This window comes from Pipra filicauda, unplaced genomic scaffold (genome assembly GCF_003945595.2).
Source record: "Pipra filicauda isolate LSUMZ 115617 unplaced genomic scaffold, ASM394559v2 scaffold182_size1470994_pilon, whole genome shotgun sequence".
In the NCBI taxonomy this organism is placed as follows: Eukaryota; Metazoa; Chordata; class Aves; order Passeriformes; family Pipridae; genus Pipra; species Pipra filicauda.
Genome location: NW_024104290.1, coordinates 242,831 through 256,594, shown reverse-complemented (window position 1 = coordinate 256,594; position 13,764 = coordinate 242,831). Strand labels below are relative to the sequence as shown.

The window sequence follows — 13,764 nt, the reverse complement described above, 5'->3', positions numbered from 1 at the left end:
AGGTTCCACATTGTGCAGTGTAGGACTTTCTATTCATTCCTTAACTTATTTCTAAGGTGTCAACTTGGGTTTTGCTGCTGAAGCCATGAAAACAGTGGGAAAGGCCAGGGTGTTCAGAAAGGAAAAGCACAGACCTCACGTCTCCCAGAAACACAAAGAAACACCCCAGTAGCATTTATGTGCAGCTTCAAGATATACTAACTTTTTATTTATGGATCTGAAGCTCGAGTCATATATCCAAAATATAGCTCCATTTTTGAAGCAGCTGAATCCTTTTTCAAGGCAATCTTTAAGATTTACACTTGCTATATTTAATAGGGCCATTAAACACATGGGCAGAGTGGACCTGGTGACTGGCAGCAACAGACTTTTTTCCATTTTTCACCCCTTTGTGATTCCCTGGAGTGGGCTGAACTTATTCCCAGCCACCTTTCATTGGGGCTGGAACACCACTGTGGGGCTTGTGGAGTCGTGGGGCAGCACCCACAGACAGACCCATCTCTGCCTCAGTGCAAGAGGCTTAAAAAAAACCCCCACAACAAAAACCCACCACCACCAAACTCCCCCAAGCACGGCCCTTCTGTCTCACTGCTGCTTTTGAAAATCATTGTGGTTTTATTTTCTGAAACTTGCTACCTCCCAGTGGGCATTCCTACCAACTAATTATCATCATTGTGGAAAGGCTCCTGAATCCAGTGGTTTTAACACATCCCAGGAAAAGCCAGGTCCTACTCCCAGAAGGGATGCCCGAGGTGATCCTTATCCCCAGTTATTGTGCATAACTATGAATTTATAACTTGTTATTTGTGTTATTCATGTTTGCATCTATTGAAGAAACCACCCCCACACCCTATATCAGTCCCTAAGAAACAGAACCTCCTTGGGAGGAAGGAGTGTGGGAACTGTCTTCAACCCTGAAGAATATAAGAAATAATGTAAGAATAATATAATAATATATATAATATAATAATATATAATATACATAGATATATAATATATATTATTTATATTACTATATTTTTATCTTATATATTCATATAATATTATTTATATTACTATATTTATATCTTATATATTTATATAAGATATTTTTATATTAATTTTATATATCAATTTATATTTATATTTACATATTTCTTTTATATACATATATAATATATTTCTATATAAATACATTTATTTTTATATATATATTTATATTAATGTATAATATAAATATATATAATAATATAATTAATTAATATAATAATATAATATATTATATAATTTATTATATAATATATTGCGATATATAGAATATATATTATATTGTGATATAATAATATATAATTATATATTAGAATATAAGAAATATAAAGCCGAACTGGACAAATTCTAGAGACAAGGAAGGAGGAAGGATGCTGTACAAAGCCAATAAACACTGCTGGACCAGCAGCCACTGATGTCAGCAAATGCTCCAGCCATCAAAGGGAACGGAAAGACACCTTTCCTGAGCAAGAGCTGCGCTGCCATTCCCAGTATAAAACTCCTGAGCATGGGAAGGGATGCGGCTGCAGAGCAGAGAACGGCCCCGGGGTCGGTGTGTCCGAGCCCACCTCTGCCATCCCCCTGAAGCGCCAGGGGAGGCTCCTCCCGGCTGTCCCGGAGAGTTTAGCGGCTCATGAACTGCTCGGGCTGCGCTGCAGAGACAGGCAGAGCGTCAGGAATCCTGCCTGCAAACATTCATTTACCCGACGGAGCTGGGTGGGGCCGGGGAGGCAGCAGCCAATTAAGGAACCATCAAACTTCTCTTAAAAACCTCCCTCCATAACGCTCCCCCTTCCTGCCTCCAGCCAACATGGTAATTGTGTCTAATTTCTAAATTTTCATGCAGTTGCTGCATTTGCCTCCCCTTAATGAGATGTAAATGTGTTGCCAGTTTGTGGATTTGTTTAATTGCAGGGTAGCTAAACTGTGATTGGCCAGAAGGTTCATTTTTAATTTTATTTATTTAGCACACATGCAAGGCATTTTAAAGATTCTTTTCTCCAGCTAAGAGAGGGAGGGGAACATATTCTGTTTTCCTGTTCTGTTCGGGGTTCTGTCGCAAAGAAACCATCTGCTTTTCCATGTGTTTGCTGGTGAACTTAAAAGACTTCTGCCACATTCCAAGTGTTTGAAATAACTCTGAATACCCCCTGTTTGATCCAAGTTCCGAAGCTGGACTCTGATGCTCAGGGATCTTTGCTTCTTGGTGGACACAAGAAACACACTCAAAGCATTTGAAATGGCTTTGCTATACAATAATATCATCCTATTGCTGGACAATAATATCATTCACTGAGCTTTTTCTCATCCACCTCCCACAAAGGCATTTGAAAGAAAGGATGAAAGATTCGAGCACTAAACTGGGTAAGAACAGAGGCATCATTACCTACTCTAACTCCAAATAAAATCCACTAAAGCTTGAAGGAAATACTGGCTGATTTTAGTACCTTTAACTCACTGCCACTTCAGAGTTTGCTCAGATATAGGAGAGCAGTAAGAAGTCTCCTAAATCTCAACAAAACTTTGCAAGTGCAGATAAAACCCCATTTTGCCCTGCAGTACCTTTACTACCGAGGATGGTGACAGAGAAAAGGCCTGGTTTTATTTGCACATCTCGAGACATCTGGAAGGGAGAAAATCAAACAGAACCACAGGGCCATTTCTGCAGGGGCAGCTTTCAAACAGACCCACACAGGAAAAGTAGAAAGTTCTGCTTTTTCAGAACCCAGAGATCAATCCTTCCCCTCTGCTGCTGCTTAACAACAATTAGTCTGCTGAGAAAGTGCAGCTTTCTCAGTGCAAGACCACTGTGCAAATAACACATTGATTTTCAGAATTTCTTTAACCTTCTGGTTTCCATCAGTTTTATAGCACCTGATGCAGCTTTTACCACTTACCTTCATGTAAGGACTCACCCAGATAACTCATTGAGACTTGCACTCATAAATCTCCCCTCAACCTCCCAGTGAAGTTCTAAAGCAGCAGCATTTGCTTTAATATCAGACATGTCCATACAGCACCAAGCACAAGGGATTCCAGTCACCACCATCTCTAAACCTCAAGCAATTAAGGGTGCTTTTCCCATTCTGGTGTCCTACAGGAATATTTGAGGATATCTCTTCCCCCAGAGTACTCCTATAAAAACACTAGACTTATATTTAGACTCTGGACCACTAAACACAGTCAGGAAAGGTTCATTTGCTGGCAAATCTGTCTGGGAGACACCCCAAGCATGTGATTGCTGGTGAAAGACACTGCCACGGGACCAGTGGGTACCTCGCTGTGCAAGCCACTTCCCTGTATCCCAGAGAAAAGAATGGAAGTTGATTATTCCACCACAAACACAGAGCTACAGAGGTAATCAGCATGTCCCAGGGCCAAGGGCATCTCTCCTCTCAACCACTCTCAGTAACAGCCAATAACACAAGACAGCAAAGTAAAGGGAAGTGACAGCAGGGAAATAATTTAGCCTTTAACTGACACGTTATCCTGTTAAAAGCCATTTACCTTCTGCTGCTCGGTGTGTCATTGCTCATTTTAGTTTTGAAGTGACATCTCCCCAAGTGCCATTAACATGCCAGCAGTGAAAGGGGATTTATGGAGTTTGCACCCTGGAGAATTATGGCCTGGGTGGTTGTGGTGAAGGAAAGCACTTGCTGGACTCTGTTTATCCTTGCAGCTCCAACCCCATCCAATGCAGAGCATCCAGAAGGGGAAGTATCAGGCAACTCCATTGTCATCACCTTCTCCCTGCAGCACAGGGATCACACATTTCAGCAGCAAATATTGTCTGGGAGGATCTCAGCATTCCACAGAGTACAGCATTTAAATTCCTCTTCCTGGAGGGAAAAGGATCTATTCTACACCACTGAGAGAACTATGACAACAACTTACCAGCAACTGTAACTATCCTGAATAAAGAATAAAGAATGATAGTGCAAAACTGAGGGGAATTTTGTGCAATAACGTGACCCACAGTGGAGGGTTTTTCCAGAACTAGATTCCTGCAGTTACAAAAATGTGGCTCTAAACTGGATGTTAGTGCAGCTTGTGAAAGAGAGGGCTCAGCTCACTGATAGTTCTTCTCTTGTGTTCAGTGTTGACCTAGAACTATCTTCCCCTCAACTCATCCAAGCCATGGATTTCAAACAAACTATTTCAGACAAACTGTGCTCTTAAAATGATCAAGTCAGGGTAAGGATAAAAGACACTGTTTATCATAAGGAGCCTTGGTTAAAGTCCTAGTTACCCTGGAAGCCAGAATTCCTAATGCCATCAGATTGACAGCTACAAGTCCAAATCTGATGTAGCAAACAGGTACAATTCTGCTTCCACTGCAGGAAGATCAGGCAGGATTCAAACCACACCATCAGGCAACTTCCATGGGAAACTGGTCCTTAAGCTGCTGATCTGGTGGAAGGTGTCCCTGCCCATGGGGACAAGGTGGTCTTTAAGGTCCCTTCCCACCCAAACCACTCTAAGATAAGTAGGAGAGGGGCAAATAGTCATTAATTGAATTCACAGTTGCCCTTTGCTGAGATATATTCAGATGACAGATGGATTTCCATTAGTTTAATGTGAATCACCATGGATAATGGAAAACAATACTTATGCTAATGAGAGAACTCAGCAAAAGCTTTGCAAATGAGATGCCATTTGCTCACCAGCCAGGGTGCAGCTGATTAGAAACAGCACCATGATTGATGGCTCCATCCATCCCCAGTTGGGGAATGCCACCTCTGTGGGGCATCCTCGTGGCAGCCTTATTTCCCTGGAGTTTTCTGGGCACCCCAGAGGTGCAGCTTGGCAGGGCAGAGGTGCCCTGAGCCAGGATAAGACATTCCAGGGGCAGATAAAGGTGTGGGACATGAGGCCAAAACGGGGAGTGTTTGTGAGGAGACTGAGGGGAGACCTCGTTGCTGAGGGGAACTGGAGGGGCAGGCACTGATCCTGCTCTCTGCCCAGGGACAGCACCCAGGGAAGGGCTGGAGCTGTGCCAGGGCAGGCTCAGGTTGGATCTCAGGCAAAGGTTCTTCCCCCAGAGGCTGGTTGGGCACTGCCCAGGCTCCCCAGGGCAGTGGGCACAGCCCCAAGGCTGCCAGAGCTGCAGGAGGGTTTGGATGCTCCTCTGGGGCACAGGGTGGGATTGCTGGGGTGTCTGTGCAGGGCCAGGAGTCAGAATCAGTCCTGAGAACACAGTCCTAATGCTTCTTGACACGTGGTCGAGAATCTGGAAATATTTTGGTGATATTATTGCTCGTGAAGTCGCCGTGCCCTGGCTGATGGTGCTGTTTGCTTTGGACGAGCCTGTGAGCAGAAGGGCTTGAGGCAGAAAGGGAGGCTGAGGGGTGTTGAGCGAGGTTTGCTGTTCCTGAGTGAAGTGTCAGTCTCTGAGTCACTGATCTCATGTATAAATTGCCTGGTGCCACGTGGAATGTGGGTATGGAGAGGTGGTGTCTGCACGAGGGACCAGAAAACAGCTCGTGGGCAAGGTGAAGCTGTGTTGTGAGGACTGTCCTGTCAGGCAGTGGTTGGTATGTGGGTTTTAAGGACTGTCTGACAGAAAGAAAAGCCTCAAAAACTTAACTGAGTATGTGGTTTTTAAGGACTGTATGATAGAAGGGAAGCCTCACAACCTGACCTGAGTATGTGGTCTTTAAGGACTATATTATAGAAGAAAAGCCTAAAAAAATTACCTGAATATGAGGTTTTTTAAAGGCTATATTATAGAAAGAAAGTTTCACAAACTTATCTATGTGTATTTTAAGGACTGTCTGATGGAAGGAAAACTTCACAAACTTTCCTGAGTATGTGTTTTTTCAGGACTATACGACAGAAGGGAAGCCTCAAAAACTTAACCTGAGTATGAGTTTTTTTTAAAGACTGTCTGATAGAAGGAAAGCCTCAAAAACTCACCTGGATCCACAGCTCAAAGAAAACATTGCAGGAACCTGGAAAACACATTCACTGGAACTTTTTGGTTTGTGCTAGAACAGAGCTGACACCCCAAAAACATGAGGGAGCCAGGAAAAAAGGTGTGAAGGGTTACTCCTTTATATATAAATATATATAAATACATATAATATATATATTTTCTATAATATATATATAATATATAATTTCTATAATATATATAAATGTATATTTAAATGTATATATAAATGTATATATAAATGTATATATAAATATAAAAATCCAAGGCAGGTGTGATGCTGGTGCAAAGGTGTGGGCTGAGCAGGCAGAGCTCTGGAAGCACTTGAGAGCCAGCAGGAGAAACGTGGGCAAAGGTCTGTGGAATATCCATGCTGTGGCAGGAGATGATTCAGAGGCACTGTCACGGCTGCACAGGGATTTATAACCTCTATTTCTGCTCAATAGGATCATGTTGAATTGTGTGAGAGGAGTTTGTTCTGCTCCTGCCTGTGTGAGCTCTGGAAACGTGTCGGTTCCTTAATTTTCACACCCGCTGAGGAAGGTTTTAAATACTTGGGTTTTTAGGGAGGGAAGAAGGAGAGGGTTGATAATGGCATTGCTGGCTTGGCTCGCTGTACTTTCAGCACTTCTTGCACAGTTATTTGGCTTTTGATGTCTTATTATATAAATATTTGTCAAACACTAAAGCACACAGACTCAGAGCAATGGAAACCAGCATCTCCTGGAGGACTGGAGGAAGGGTGCCACGTTATCCTGGGATCTCCTGGAACACTGGCATTTAATTCCTGAAATTTCTAGGGCAAACTGAATAGCTCCAGACACAGGTTGGTACGGGAGCAGAATCTGTTCTTCTGCTCGTTGTTTTTCCAGCAGGGTAAAAATCTGAGTAAATAAGCATTTGAGAAATGTCTGAAGGAAGGAGATTGTCCCACTGAGAACTGCTGACCCAGCTGTTTTTAAGGACTATCCCTGCATGTTTCTGAGGGCAGAGGGGATGAGTGCTCAGCAGGGCAGGGAGGTGCTGCTGGGAAGGTTTGCCCTAGTTTTCCCCCTTTTTTCCTCCTTTCCTTTCCTTTTCAGCAGTGTCTCCTCCTGTGATCCATCACACAGGGTTATTCAAATCATGGACCTTTAATGCAAGCAAATGGAACAGCTTTTCTGGCTTCTGCTTCGTGTGACTTCTCATCTCGCAGTGAAACAGTCCAGCTGGCACCGTGACCTTGTGAGGGGCATTTGGCAACTCCTCTGGTGTTGATGCTTTGTGGATAAATTGCTCTTCTAGCAGTGCTCTGGCAGGGGCAGCAGTTTTAGAGGAATGCCTGTGAAAGTTGCTCAGACCAAAGGATGAGGACTTAGAGACTTACAGAGCCCCTTCCCTGGAGCTCTGCCAGCAGCCCAGACCTGCCCCCGAGGATCCTGCTTGGAGACTGAGCAGCTGGGAGGATGTACCACATTCATGAGCTGTTGGAGCCACTGCAAACATCTGCACCAGAATCCAGATTAGTGATGCTAAATCTCAGCCCAGGGACTGCTGAATGAACCACAGCCTCGGCCATCACAAGAACTTGTGCTGTTTAACTCGCTGAATCTGAATTCTGAGCAGTAGCTGCTCCACAGCCTCGCTCCCATGTTCCTTCATGGCACGTCCTCTCAGCAGCTGGACCCTTTTACCCTTTCATCTTCCATGGAAAAGTTATACTAGTATGGAATTTGCATTAATGTGAACAGGCAGTGCCTAGGACTCCCCTAGGACCTTGCTCTCTGTTGAACCCGTTTTATTCATCCATCAAAAAGTATTAATTCTCCCCTTTTGCATTGCTCCCTGCCTGGGTTTTTTATTTTTTCATTATCTTTTAAAGCACTGAGGAACCCCATCCCCTTCTGCTCAAGCCACAAGATGATAAAGCTGTTTTTCCCTCCAGCTCTTTTCAATGCATCATTTAGCAGACCTCCTCTAACATGTTCTGAAAAGCCTCTCTTATCCCAGGTGGAGGGCGGGGAGGAGGATCTGGTGGGACTATGGAATTGAAATCCATCTAGGTTTAAATAGCTCAAGGTCAGCTCAGGATGGGAACACAACAGCAGATTTCTGGAGACTTCATTCAATGAATTGTTGATTGGAAAAGCTCTTTCAGATCCCCGTGGAGCAGAATCTGGAAGGAATGTGTTTTCCAAAAGGAGGACAGCGGGTTAGTTGTTAATGATTTCAATAAAGCAAGAGAAGGCACATTAGGAAGTTGGTCATAAGGGTAAAGAAGGAGGCTGGTGTATTGCTCATTAGTGGTTTGCTAAAATTAACTCCATTACCGTGTTTGCTTTCATTGCAAACCCTCCATTTAATTGCAATTACCACTGAACTGCTCCGTCCTACAGGTGGTTGGTGGCAGGAAAGAACCCAGAGCTGAGATGTGGGAACTGCTGTTTCAGGCACTGTTTCAGGAGTTCCACTGAGCCTGCTCAGCCTGGCTTTAGTGATAACTTGGGAGGAAAGTGGGGATTTGCTGTGGTTCCTCTCCAAAGGTATCACATGTATTATTTCACAAGCATGGGCAGGAAGTTGGAATAAAAGAACAGAGAACCTGATCCAAAGGGTGGTGAAACCACTGACAGCTGTGCTGTAGTTTTCTTTCAGCCTTGGATTAAGCCCAAACCCCTACAAATTTCGTTTCTGTGAGAAAAATAGTAAGGTTTTTTACCTTTTCCCTCTCTGTATTCTTCCACTTCCTTTGATGTTCCTTTTCTCTTTCAGAAGCTATTGATTCTCATCTTGTCTTTTATTTACTGCCAGTTTGCTCATTATGTCAGGAATCCTATCCTGAAATGCCATTCTGTTTTCTGCATTCACAACCTTTAAATAAAGAAAAGGCTTTGCTGTTCTCTGTGAAGGTGGCTGCCAGTTGGCTGGGTAGAGTTTGGGTTTATAATGCAGAATGAAAAGAGGGAATAGCTGGAATGCTCTTCCAGCACTGGGAGGTGTTTTGCTTTCATCATACAGATATCCAGTCTGTTCAGAAAATGATGACAGGGAGAGCTTTGGCTAAAAACACCAGGACACATTGGGCAGCTTATTTCTTTTCAGCGAAATCCCACGAGGATTTCGGGAGTCTATCCACAGTGGGAAGGCAGGGAAGAGGGAGTTACCTCTCTTAAGGACTGCCCTGAAACCTCCAAGGAGTTCTGCTGCTCCTTTTGGCAAGCTCAGAGGAGAGAGAAGGGCTAAATTAGATTTCAGTTGGATTAAATGCTTAGATTTGAATTTGTGGGTTCATGGTGTGAGGTTACTGCAAACCTGCTGTGCCCTTCAGCCTCCAGTTTATCCTCCTTCACCAGCCAGAGGTAAGTGTAGATCCGTGGGGGGAAACAAGTTTGGGAAGGGAAGGCTGCAAAAGGCAAGGTGAATGGAAGGAGAGGGGAGGAAAAGAGGTGATAACACTTTGATGGAAGTAGGTCAGGCTTTAATGCTATGGCCTGTCTCTTTGGGCTCCTTAGGAGCAGTTACAGCTCCAGCCTGAGATGGAGATTGCAGTAGGAACTGAAAGCAGATGTTCTCTGAAGGCAGTTAGCTGCTGGCAATAAAATCCTAAGTGTTTGGAAACTGCAGTAATTCAGTCATGTGATTTTTATTTCTGTACTTTGGTCGCTGACCCCGCAATGGCACTGAAAAATGGCAGGAGATTGTATTTAGGCAGAAAATGGAAGATGGCTGTCAAAGAATAAATAAAACGAAGTGGCTGAGCCCATTTTAATTAAAGCTCAGGATGAAGTAGTCAGCTCATTCTTGTAGATGGTTCCAAAGCTCTGCTTCTTGCTTTAATGTCATTGTTTTGTGGATCTGATGCAGATAAAGTTAATTCATAGAGTGGTACAGATAGGAGGCTACTTCTGGTAACATCCCATGTAATCAGCAGAACTGGCTGCCAGGAATTCTGCTGCCTGTCTCTCCAGTTAGTGCTAAGGTGTGGGGTGGTCATCAATACAGTGGAAACTGTGGGATTTTGATGACCTGATTGTGCTCAGGCAGCCTTGGAGAGCACTGGGAATGCCTCGGAGAGCTCTGCCACAGGCTCAGGAGATGCACTGATCAACAGGGGTGGAAAAACTGAGGAATGGGGCAGGAGGGAATGGCCATAAGTGATTCCCTCTCTGCTTGGCCAGAGGTGGAAATATCAGAGTGAAAAAAGCAGGTTTTGGCTCAAACCTTGTCAAACCACAGACACCCATTTTTGACGGCCAAAGCTCAGCTGGTCTCCCACGTGCCCCAAAAACGCTGAGCATTTTCTCCCTGTGCCCTGAAAATGAGCCACAAAAGAGCTTCAAACCCCGTGCAGTTTGTGGGGAGTGGATACAGGATGTGTGGGAGAGGCACAGCTGGGCTGGGAGACAGATCTGCCACTCCAGAGGGGCACTGGAGCTCTGCAGCTCTTCCCTCACCATGCAACAGGTTGGCCTTGCTGTGCATCGATTTCCCTGGGAGAAAAAAACCAAAAACCAACAAACAACAACCAAGTAATAAATGGTGCTGTGTAAATAATCAGCACTTATGCCCAGCAATGTGCTGAAAAGCAGAAAGCACACTTTGGGGGAAAGAAGCATTTGTTACTTTCCCAGGGGTGGAGGGAAAACAAAGAAGGAAATATGTGTTTCAGGTTGAATGAAGCATTGATTTGTTTTGGAGGGAGCAGGGGAGAAGGTCATCCATTCTATTGCAATTTGACATATTTATAAAATAAAAGATCTTGGTGATGGAAAAGAGAAGGGATTAGTGTAGAAAAAAGAAAAATGTCGAAAATATGGCTCATTTTTTTCTAATTTGTTTTCTCTGGTCGGGAGAATTTGGAAGTCTGTCGCGTGTGTTGGTCCCTCTGCACTTGTCTGTCAGCGCAGGCTTTTCCAGCACCCCCTCCCATTGTCTATTAAGAACCTTTTCTCCAAGGAGCAGCAGTTATTTGGTGCCAGCAGAGGTTATTTAGCGGATTTCTGTGGGTATGCAAAGGGAGGAAGGCTCGGATGTCTCAGAGCACTGGCACAGACTCAGCCAGAATCAAGAACACAAACAATGTGCGTCCCCCCTCGAGCCCCGGTGGTGCTGAGCTGACAATGCCGGGTCGTTATTCATGCTGAAGGGGCCTCTGCTGTGTTGTTATTCAGGTCCAGATACCACTTGTTTTTTGTGCTTTCCGGATGCTGCTCTTGAAGGAAAAGCAGTTTTTGAAGCAGACCAAGGTTAGATCTGGTGACCTTTGCTGATATTTTTCCTTTTTTTTTGTTTTTCCCCTCCGCTGTCCCCTTCTCCTCCTTTTTCCTCCCTCCCCCCTTTTTTTTGCCGGGTTGATGAAATTTCTGGGTAATTCTTTCTCAGCTGGGGAAGGATAAGCAAAAGGCTCACACGTGTCAGGAGCATGAGATTGGCTGGGAGATACCATTGATTAGCTGAGACACTCGGAATTGTTTTCAGCAGCACTCAGACTCCCGGGGAGAGAGCAGGAAGAAAAGCACATCTCGGGCTTAAGTGAGGATCCCTTGCAGGTAATAAACCTCGAGGGGCCCGTATCAGAAGCAGGTAAATGAGCTGTTAAATCCCGTGGACAGTAAGTAGGGGAGTAGGTGGAGACAACTCCTTTCAGTTGAGTTACATGTCTGTGTGTTTGGTTGTTCCTAGGGATGAGATGGAGCAGGGGGAGGCAGCAGGATGGGTGCAAACAGGGCAGGGCAGTGGAACAGTGTGTGCTCGTGGCAGACAGGACACACAAGGTCCAAGTGTTGGCAAAACTGGTGGAGGAATCATAGAAACCCAGAAGGGTTTGGGTTGGAAGGGACCTTAAAGATCATCTCGTTCCACCCCCTGCCATGGGCAGAGACACCTCCCACTAGCCCAGGTTGCTCAGAGCCCCATCCAGCCTGGCCTTGGACACTTCCAGAGTAGGAAGAGTAGGGAGCTGTTGGCTGTTGGCCTCACTGATGGGTAAAGCTGCCAGTTCACTGCTCAGCACCTTGAGCTGGAGGGGACTGCAGCACTGCCGGGGTGTGCTGGTGTTTTATGGCCCCTGAGGAGTGTGGGAGCTGAGGATGTCTTGTGGGGCTTGGGAAGAGAGAGAAAGATGAGGAAAAGATATGGAAAACAAATATATAACTGTGATTTATATGAAAGGTTTGGGGAGGGGGATATTTTAACAATCCCTGAATATCTGCCTGTGTTGGGGCTGAGCCTGAACCCTTTCAGTTCACAGCCAAGCTCAGCACTAAGTAGAAGTCGGTGCCATCCTGTGCCCCAGATAGAAATGAGTCAGGAGGTGGTGCTCACATCCCCTAAAAGATTAGTTCTGCCAGGTGTGGTGCTTTCCAGCTGCAGGGTTAAATAAGCCTGGTGCAGCCTGTGGCACTGGGGAGATGCTGCTGAGGGGCAGGAGGAGGCACTGGAACACAACGAGCTGCTTTGACAGGTCCTGGCTAAAAAAAGGGCTCTAAGAATCCAGCCTGGCATTTCCCATCTTTGTTGCTGGTTTAAATAAATATATCTTGTGTGGGTGACCCATCAGCCTGCAGGAAGATGGTTAGGAGGGGTTAGGAGGGAGCAGAGTGCTGTGCTGAAGGACAGTTCCCTCACATCAGCACGGGAGCTAATCCAGCCCCTCTGGTCCCAGCCAGCTTTGATGTGGTCCTGAAATCAGCTCTTGCTGGGTCTCTGAAGCAAGACATTGCTTCAGCAGTGCAAAGTGCTGCTCCCTGCAGAAAATTAATAAGGACACTTTGGATACCGCCCTGCATCTGACCTAAGCAGCTAAATAGGTTACACCAAGTTTTAAGAATCGCCCCAGTTTCCCTTCTAATAGGCAATTTTTCTGCTTAATTTGCAGAACAAGCAAAAAGCTATTATGTAAAATTTATCAGCAGCAATTGACTCTCATTAGAGATTGGGAGCAGGAGGCTTTGTTGTAAGGGGGAAGGATCCTCCAAATTTTTCATTTACCAGCTTTAGCTTCCCAGTGTTTATGCTGACCCGTGCCCTGAACGAATCCAGACACTGAGCCATCACCACCTCTTTCCCATTCTCCCAAGAGCTGCTCTCACCTGGGTTTTGAAGTCCTTGAGCAGCCAGTAAGCAGCTCTGTTTGAAGCACCTGTTCCAGGCTGCAGGAAGTGCCTGGAAATTGCAGTGCTGTTATTACAGTGCTTGAGCTCTGAATTTTGCCCTGTTGAGCAAACTTGACTCCAGTGGAAATATTGTGTTGGAGGGTTTGGAGGGCAGCTGTGTGCAGAGCTCCTTGCTGGGCCAAAGAGCTGGACTGGGAGGGTCTGGCTGTGGGATACAGGCAAGTTTGGACTTTCCGTGGCACGTGGATTCCAGCAGCTGGGTCTGGACACTCACTCCCGAGTTTAACATCTTCATCAACACTGATATATTGCTGACACCCTCAAAGCTGCCTCTTCTCACCACCCTGTTCTCCCCGAGTCCTGGATATGGCAAAGAGCTGCTGTCCATATTTCCTGGAGACCAGAGCACAGCATGGTCTCAAATGACTCATGTTTTCTTCGTGCTGCAGCAGCTCTTTTGGCTCCAGCTGAAAGCAGCTGTGACTTGCCATGTGCAGGGGGACAGGTAAACTATAACACACCTTCCTAGGAGAGGTATTAGGGACGTGGAAATTATTACTGACGTTGAAACACTCAGATGGGGATTTTTCCTTCCCTTTTCCCCCTACAGTAATTGTTAATTATACATGAAGGTTCACTACAGCAGAAGGGATTATAATTAATTTATATTTGAACTATAATAGATTTCACTACAAACTGCATCTCGTCGCA

General features: G+C 45.1%; 1 long non-coding RNA gene across 1 annotated transcript in view; it reads left to right on the top strand.

The window, feature by feature from the left end:
* The first annotated feature begins 8,995 nt into the window (after positions 1–8,995).
* The window catches only part of LOC120323003, a 51,356-nt gene continuing 46,587 nt past the window's right edge, over positions 8,996–13,764 (top strand). Inside the window, exon 1 of the long non-coding RNA XR_005563043.1 lies at positions 8,996–9,297. This is a non-coding gene — a long non-coding RNA (uncharacterized LOC120323003). The remainder of the gene's footprint in view (positions 9,298–13,764) is intronic.